Here is a 9462-nt window from a genome sequence, read left to right on the forward strand (position 1 = left end):
GGACCAAGGCGCAGCGTGGAAGGTGAACATACTTATTTATTAAATGATTACACGAACAAAACAACAAATCGATACGTGACGTCCAAAGGTGCAAAACACAAACCTACACAGGAACAAGATCCCACAAACACTGTGGGAAAACAGCCTGTCTAAATATGGTTCCCAATCAGAGACAACCAGCAACAGCTGACACTCGTTGCCTCTGATTGAGAACCACTCTGGCCAACATAGATATACATGAACTAGAATAAACAAAGAACCCTCACACCCTGGCTCATACAAGCATCCCCAGAACCAGGGCGTGACAGTACCCCCCCCCAAAGGCGCGGACTCCGACCGCGCCAACCAAATACCACAGGGGAGGGACCGGGTGGGCACTCCGCCTTGGCGGCGGATCCGGCTCCGGGCATGATTCCCACTCCCTCTCCAACCCCCCAAAGTACCCCTGGTCCGGTCTGGCCCTGCTGGCCGGAGCTGGACTGAACACCGGTGGAGCGGATTGCTCTAGCTCCGGCGTGGAGCAGCTGACCGGTGCCGGACCAGGCACCGGTGGAACAGGCACGGGCTGTGCCGGACTGACGACGCGCACCACTGGCTTGGTGCGGGGAGCAGGAATGGGCCGAACCGGGCTGACGATGCGCACCATAGGCTTGGTGCGTGGAGCAGGAACAGGCCGGGCCGGGCTGACGACGCGCACCACAGGCTCGATGCGAGGAACAGGAACAGGCCGGACCGTACTGGGGACACACGTCACTGGCCCCACGCAGGGATCAGGAATGGGCCGGACCGGACTGGTAACACACCCCAGTACCTCTCGCCGTGCCTCTACACTTTCCCTCCCCTCTGTGACTAGTGGCCCCCTTAATCTGGCGGCCTCCTCTGCAAACCTGCTGGACCGCTCTATCGCGGCCTTCTGCTGCCCCGTCGTCCACGGCGTGAGCCCCCCCCCAAAAAAAATTTCTGGGGGTCTCTCCTCCCCGTGGGCCAGGCCTCCATAGCTCTCGCCAGACTTTCGCTCCTCTGCTCCCAAGTCCAGCCTCTCTCCTCCTCCCGCGGCTTGACCCAGTCGAGGTTGATGTCCTTTAGCAATACCTCTGGCGTTGGCTCCTGGACACGCTGCTTGGTCCAGTGTTGGTGGGATCTTCTGTCACGTTCACTGAAGGAGGAGGACCAAGGCGCAGCGTGGAAGGTGAACATACTTATTTATTAAATGATTACACGAACAAAACAACAAATCGATACGTGACGTCCAAAGGTGCAAAACACAAACCTACACAGGAACAAGATCCCACAAACACTGTGGGAAAACAGCCTGTCTAAATATGGTTCCCAATCAGAGACAACCAGCAACAGCTGACACTCGTTGCCTCTGATTGAGAACCACTCTGGCCAACATAGATATACATGAACTAGAATAAACAAAGAACCCTCACACCCTGGCTCATACAAGCGTCCCCAGAACCAGGGCGTGACAGTACCCCCCCCCAAAGGCGCGGACTCCGACCGCGCCAACCAAATACCACAGGGGAGGGACCGGGTGGGCACTCCGCCTTGGCGGCAGATCCGGCTCCGGGCATGATTCCCACTCCCTCTCCAACCCCCCAAAGTACCCCTGGTCCGGTCTGGCCCTGCTGGCCGGAGCTGGACTGAACACCGGTGGAGCGGAGCAGAGTGGCACAGTGGTCTAAGGCACTGCATCGCAGTGCTAACTGTGCCACTAGAGATCCTGGTTCGAATCCAGGCTCTGTCGCAGCCGGCCGCGACCGGGAGACTCATGGGCGGCGCACAATTGGCCCAGCGTCATCCAGGGTAGGGGAGGAAATGGCCGGCAGGGATGTAGCTCAGTTGATAGAGCATGGCGTTTGCAACGCCAGGGTTGTGGGTTTGATTCCCACGGGGGGCCAGTATAAATATAAAAAATAAAAATAAAAATGTATTCACTAACTGTAAGTCGCTCTGGATAAGAGCGTCTGCTAAATGACTAAAATGTAAATGTAAAGCACTATGATGAAACTGGTTCTCATGAGGACCGCCACAGGAATGGAAGACCCAGAGTTACCTCTGCTGCAGAGGATAAGTTAATTAGAGTTCCAGCCTCATAAATTGCAGCCCAAAAAAATGCTTCACCGAGTTCAAGTAACAGACACATCTCAACATCAACTGTTCAGAGGGGGCTGTGAATCAGGCCTTCATGGTCAAATTGCTGCAAAGAAACCACTACTAAAGGACACCAATAAGAAGAAGATACCTGCTTGGGCCAAGAAATACGAGCAATGGACATTAGACCAGTGGAAATTTGTCCTTTAGTCTGATGAGTCCAAATTGGAGATTTTTGGTTCAAACCGCACTGTCTTTGTGAGACGCGGTGTGGGTGAATGGATGATCTCCGCATGTGTAGTTCCCACCGTAAAGCATGGAGGAGGAGATGTTATGGTGTTGGGGTGCTTTGCTGGTGACACTGTCTGTGATTTATTTAGAATTCAAGGCACACTTAACCAGCATGTCTACCACAGCATTCTGCAGTGACATGCAATCGCATCTGGTTTGGGCTTAGTGGGACTATCATTTGTTTTTCAACAGGACAATGACCCAAAACACACCTCCAGGCTGTGTAAGGGCTATTTTACCAAGAAGGAGAGTGATGGAGTGCTGCATCAGATGACCTGGCCACCACAATTCCCCGACCTCAACTCAATTGAGATGGTTTGGGATGAGTCGGACGGCAGAGTGAAGGAAAAGCAGCCAACAAGTGCTCAGCATATGTGGGAACTCCTTCAAGACTGTTGGGAAAGCATTCCAGGTGAAGCTGGTTGAGAGAATGCCAAGAGTGTGCAAAGCTGTCATCAAGGCAAAGGGTGGCTCTTTGAAGAATATCAAATGTAAAATACATTTTTATTTCTTTAACTTTTTTGGTTACTACATGATTCCATATGTGTTATTTCATAGTTTTGATGTCTTTACTATTATTCTACAATGTCAAAAATAGTAAAAATTAAGAAAAACCCTTGAATGAGTAGGTGTGTCCAAACTTTTGACAGGTACTGTATATTATAAACACAAACAAACAGAAACAACACAAAAACAACACAACGACCACACCCGATACACACCACAACATGCTGTGGTGTAACCTTGGTGTGGTGTAACTTAATGTTCAATAGCTTCCTTTCCTTCTCTCCTCTCCCTAATACACTAATCTTAAGCTACATGGAAGGTATACATGTGAAATGGAATCTTATTTAGTTCTTCTATCTATTATACTGATAAGTAAGAGGACATAAGAGGTAGTGGTAGAGTATGATCTACATTTATTATGTCAAATTCCTTTATATAAAAGACCTAGCCCACTGCATCTCAAATGACCTGTGGAATATGTGAAACATGATCACCTTGTTATGCACTGCACTGCTATGCAACAGAAACCAAACATATGAAATGCTAAGAGGCGTTAAGACCCCAGTGCTTGGCTAAATCTCCTTGTCGCAGCTGTACACAAATATAGCTGTGAGTCATGTTTACATAAATGGAAGGGAAAACATCCAAGTAATTGTAACGAGTAAAGAGATTATAATTGCTTTTCTCAAGTGACACTCTTTCTCTATAGGCCTACTCTGCTACAGACTCACCGCATACTCCTCCATCCCCCCTTTGCTCAGCACCCAATGAGAATGACCCACTTTCCCAGTGCTCCGCTGTCTAACTCTATCTCTTTACATTCCGCTGGGTGACAGTCTCACCCGTATTTGCAAAATTCTGATCCCGTCTCCTGACATGAGGCCGACAAGCGGCTTGCATGGACACAGAGAAGGGCAACCTACTCTGACAGAGAGGGGCAACCAGGAGAGAACTAAATATATCAATAAATATATAGGTGTTCAAAGATGCCTTGCTCCATAGCTAATTGTGTTCATTATCCAGCTCTGCTCATTAGCTGGTAACCCACGACAATGGAATTTTGATTATGAACGCTGCATTATAATTCTCACCCAGCAGTACTGAAGTAGGCTTCATTAGGGACAATGCCAATCTGCGTGATTCTCTCTCTTTCTTCTCTCTCTCTCTCTCTCTCTCTCTCTCTCTCTCTCTCTCTCTCTCTCTCTCTCTCTCTCTCTCTCTTGACACACTTGGCTCTCTCATTGTCTCTCTCTCGTTCTTATTAACACATATATCCAAGAGCAGCAAGGGATCAGGTTCACAAATAAATATGAAAAGTGTTTTTGTCTTTGTCTCATAACATTTTTGACAAGGAAACAGAGAGGTTCTTGAGACAGTCCTGAGAGAGAGAGAGGTAGAGAGGCCAGTGTGATTGTGCAGGAGTGCTTTTTTGCGATGAGACATAATCGGCCCCAGCGGGGGCTGAGAGAGAGTCGACAGGGATTATGCACGTAGCACCCACATCCACCCCCTCCCGCCGCCGGGTGCCGCTCACTGGAGCGCTGCAGTGCCATGCAGTGTGTTTTGAAGGAAGGTCGACTTTGACTCTCTGATACATTCCCTCATATGCCTCATTCAATGTTTTGACTTGCCTCAAATACTGGATTCAGGTGTTTTAGAGTTAGTAAACTGTGTGATCTCAACCTAAATATCACACTATTTTCAATAACAATTTCCCCAAAATAAATAATGTCACTGGAGCCAGAGGATATGTCTGAGAGATATGTCTGTGTTTGTGAGTGCCTCTGTATTTTTCTATAATTGGATGGGTATTACATCATGGGAGGGCAGCAACATCATTTCAATACCCAAATTCAGGTCCCTACAGTCAGGGCCAGGGACAGAGCTGACAGGCCAGGGACAGAGCTACATGTGTGGGGTACATACTGTCGAGCAATGGTTCCCAAACTGTGGGTCGGGACCCACTTGTGGGTCGCGGCAGGGGTCCAGGTGGGTCGCGGGATGACATTTTATTAAATACAAAATTGGGATGGAAAACGCTTTCAGTGTAAACTTCAACAACTCAAACCAAATAGAAAGTATTTAAAAAAAGATAATGGACCTATATATGTTTTTAAATAATATCCTAGAATCTTTGAGAACTTACAATCAACAAAATTAAAGCTAGACAATCAAGCCCCCATTGATTTGTTATAATGTTTTGAGCATAAGAACACAGCATTAGCATGTCAAAATGCGTAGAATGGCAGGAAACATGCTTAGAAATGGCACATTTTTCTCTCAGCTCCATGGCAATATGTATAGAATTTCAGAAAAATTGGCTTTAAAACTGCAACATTTATTTTAGCGCCATGACAAAAGGTGTAGAATTGCAGGAAATTAGCTTTAAAGGGGCAATCTGTAGTAGCTACATACAATGTTTGGACTTATAAATTAATGATGTGTACCCATTGATTCTTAAAGAATATAACTTATAAATGCCTCATAAGCGTAGTTCAACTGATGTACCCCAATGTTTGTAAACAAAGTAAATGTAAACAAACACTATTTAGATTCAAAAAAGGTTCAGTCCTTGCATCCATAGCTCTGTATATGAATTTGAGAGTGGTTACATTTCTCCAGCCTCATCCCTCAGCATTTTACAGAAACAAGGGCAGGAAGACGCTTTGTTATTGTTTCAACTGCTGATTGCCACTTTAAAACTGAAAAGTTTTCTCTCCACTGCCAAGATTATTTTCTTTACTTATTCTTTGCTCTGTGTATGTTTTTTCACCGCTCAACCCTTATGGTGGGTCACAAATCAAAAGACACCTAAATTGGTGGGTCACGAAGCAACATTTTTTGGAGACTACTGCTGTAGAGTATGCATGATCAGGCCTCTCTCTGTGTGTTCTGTACACAAAGCCCTTAGTTCCCTTCAGCCGTAATGCAGCTAACCGCCATCAGAACTGAATGTCCCTGCTGCCAGCATAGAGCACACAGACCTGACCCAAAACACAAAGGCTGATAACAGCCAGATACAGACAGACAGCACACCTGCTTTGATAAAATACTTGACACATACATGACCCTATTCAGTCCACCCAGTTCCCTAAAAAACTAAAAGAAATAAAAAACATTCTTCATTGGCCGAGTTTGAATTGATTCGCACAGTTAACATTGTTTCATTGGTAACCTAAGCCCAAACTCGCCATTTTCTATTGAAAGATGGATGTTAGTGTTGTCTTGCTCTGTCTGGAATATCTGGAAACTGATTTTGAGTGCCTAGTCTGATAGCAGGGGTAACGTAGGGCATCAGTAGCAGGTCGTCTGTTAGTGGCTACATGGCTTCAAACATGCTACATTGCCTCCTCTTCTCTGATGATTTTTGTCTGACTGCAGTCAAGATACATGCAAACAACGATTTCGGTACGCAATCGGGGGCTCTGTACAATTAGTCACTTGACTATCCTCTCAGAAATATGAAATACTGTTTTATTTTTATAATTCAACAATCAGACAAGGAACACATCTCCAAATGAACAGACTCCGAGACATGACACTTGAAAAAACAAGACGTTTCTGTTTCTGTTTCTATGAGACTTCTTTTTTACCACAGTGCTCTTTTGGTAATCACATCCACTCCAGAATATTTGGTTCTAATGCTCCATTTATTCTTGAATGCATAGAAATGTTTGTACCACTTTGACATGATTGGTATATTGTGATGAGTGTGATAGAAGGAGTCAGGCGCAGGAGGGTAATCACCGACACGAAACAGGCACAGGGGAAAATCCACCCTGGCAATACAAGGTAACTGCAGCTCCAACAATAACAGGCACGGGGGAAATATCTACCCCGGCAATAACAAGGTACGAATAGCTCCACCGAGCTACACTACTCTCACAATTAAACAATCACCCACAAGGACAAGGGGGGCAGAGGGAACACTTATACACGGACTAATGAGGGGATAAGAACCAGGTGTGTGTAATTGACAAGACAAGACAAATGGAATGATGAATAATGGAGCGGCAGTGGCTAGTATGCCGGTGCCCGAACAAGGAGGGCAGGAAGCCTCGGTGGAAGTCGTGACAGTACCCCACCCTTGACGCGCAGCTCCAGCAGCGCGCCGACCCCGGCCTCGGTGACGGCCAGGAGGACGCGGAGCAGGGCGAGGGTGGAAATCTTGCAACAGGGAGGGATCGAGGATATCCCTCACCGGGACCCAGAACCGTCATGGTATTCGGGGGGAATGCGCACGGTGGAGGTAGCGTCTGGACTTTCCACCGTGGTTGCACCAACGGAAACACCTAGACACCTACCCTGACACTCTCGCGACCATCCCGTGAGAACCCTCTGCGGTCATGAGAAGGTGGGGTTGTGGATATATATATATATATATACTGCTCAAAAAAATAAAGGGAACACTAAAATAACACATCCTAGATCTGAATGAATGAAATAATCTTATTAAATACTTTCTTCTTTACATAGTTGAATGTGCTGACAACAAAATCACACAACAATTATCAATGGAAATCAAATTTATCAACCCATGGAGGTCTGGATTTGGAGTCACCCTCAAAATTAAAGTGGAAAACCACACTACAGGCTGATCCAACTTTTATGTAATGTCCTTAAAACAAGTCAAAATGAGGCTCAGTAGTGTGTGTGGCCTCCGCGTGCATGTATGACCTCCCTACAACGCCTGGGCATGCTCCTGATGAGGTGGCGGATGGTCTCCTGAGGGATCTCCTCCCAGTCCTGGACTAAAGCATCCGCCAACTCCTGGACAGTCTATGGTGCAACGTGGCGTTGGTGGATGGAGCGAGACATGATGTCCCAGATGTGCTCAATTGGATTCAGGTCTGGGGAACGGGCGGGCCAGTCCATAGCATCAATGCCTTCCTCTTGCAGGAACTGCTGACACACTCCAGCCACATGAGGTCTAGCATTGTCTTGCATTAGGAGGAACCCAGGGCCAACCGCAACAGCATATGGTCTCACAAGGGGTCTGAGGATCTCATCTCGGTACCTAATGGCAGTCAGGCTACCTCTGGCGAGCACATGGAGGGCTGTGCGGCCCCCCAAAGAAATGCCACCCCACACCATGACTGACCCACCGCCAAACCGGTCATGCTGGAGGATGTTACAGGCAGCAGAACGTTCTCCACAGCGTCTCCAGACTGTCACGTCTGTCACATGTGCTCAGCGTGAACTTGCTTTCATCTGTGAAGAGCACAGGGCGCCAGTGGCGAATTTGCCAATCTTGGTGTTCTCTGGCAAATGCCAAACGTCCTGCACGGTGTTGGGCTGTAAGCACAACCTCCACCTCTGGACGTCGGGCCCTCATACCACCCTCATGGAGTCTGTTTCTGACCGTTTGAGCAGACACATGCACATTTGTGGCCTGCTGGAGGTCATTTTGCAGGGCTCTGGCAGTGCTCCTCCTGCTCCTCTTTGCACAAAGGCGGAGGTAGCAGTCCTGCTGCTGGGTTGTTGCCCTCCTACGGCCTCCTCCACGTCTCCTGATGTACTGGCCTGTCTCCTGGTAGCGCCTCCATGCTCTGGACACTACGCTGACAGACACAGCAAACCTTCTTGCCACAGCTCGCATTGATGTGCCATCCTGGATGAGCTGCACTACCTGAGCCACTTGTGTGGGTTGTAGACTCCGTCTCATATTACCACTAGAGTGAAAGCACCGCCAGCATTCAAAAGTGACCAAAACATCAGCCAGGAAGCATAGGAACTGAGAAGTGGTCTGTGGTCACCACCTGCAAAACCAGTCCTTTATTGGGGGTGTCTTGCTAATTGCCTATAATTTCCACCTGTTGTCTATTCCATTTGCACAACAGCATGTGAAATTTATTGTCAATCAGTGTTGCTTCCTAAGTGGACAGTTTGATTTCACAGAAGTGTGATTGACTTGGAGTTACATTGTGTTGTTTAAGTGTTCCCTTTATTTTTTTGAGCAGTGTATATACAGTGGGGAGAACAAGTATTTGATACACTGCCGATTTTGCAGGTTTTCCTACTTACAAAGCATGTAGAGGTCTGTAATTTTTATCATAGGTACACTTCAACTGTGAGAGACAGAATCTAAAACAAAAATCCAGAAAATCACATTGTTTGATTTTTAAGTAATTCATTTGCATTTTATTGCATGACATAAGTATTTGATCACCTACCAACCAGTAAGAATTCTGGCTCTCACAGACCTGTTCGTTTTTCTTTCAGAAGCCCTCCTGTTCTCCACTCATTACCTGTATTAACTACACCTGTTTGAACTCGTTACCTGTATAAAATACACCTGTCCACACACTCAATCAAACAGACTCCAACCTCTCCACAATGGCCAAGACCAGAGAGCTGTGTAAGGACATCAGGGATAAAATTGTAGACCAGCACAAGGCTGGGATGGGCTACAGGACAATAGGCAAGCAGCTTGGTGAGAAGGCAACAACTGTTGGAGCAATTATTAGAAAATGGAAGAAGTACAAGATGAAGGTCAATCACCCTCGGTCTGGGGCTCCATGCAAGATCTCACCTCGTGGGGCATCAATGATCATGAGGAAGGTGAGG

Source organism: Coregonus clupeaformis, chromosome 3 (genome assembly GCF_020615455.1).
Source record: "Coregonus clupeaformis isolate EN_2021a chromosome 3, ASM2061545v1, whole genome shotgun sequence".
Taxonomy (NCBI): domain Eukaryota; kingdom Metazoa; phylum Chordata; class Actinopteri; order Salmoniformes; family Salmonidae; genus Coregonus; species Coregonus clupeaformis.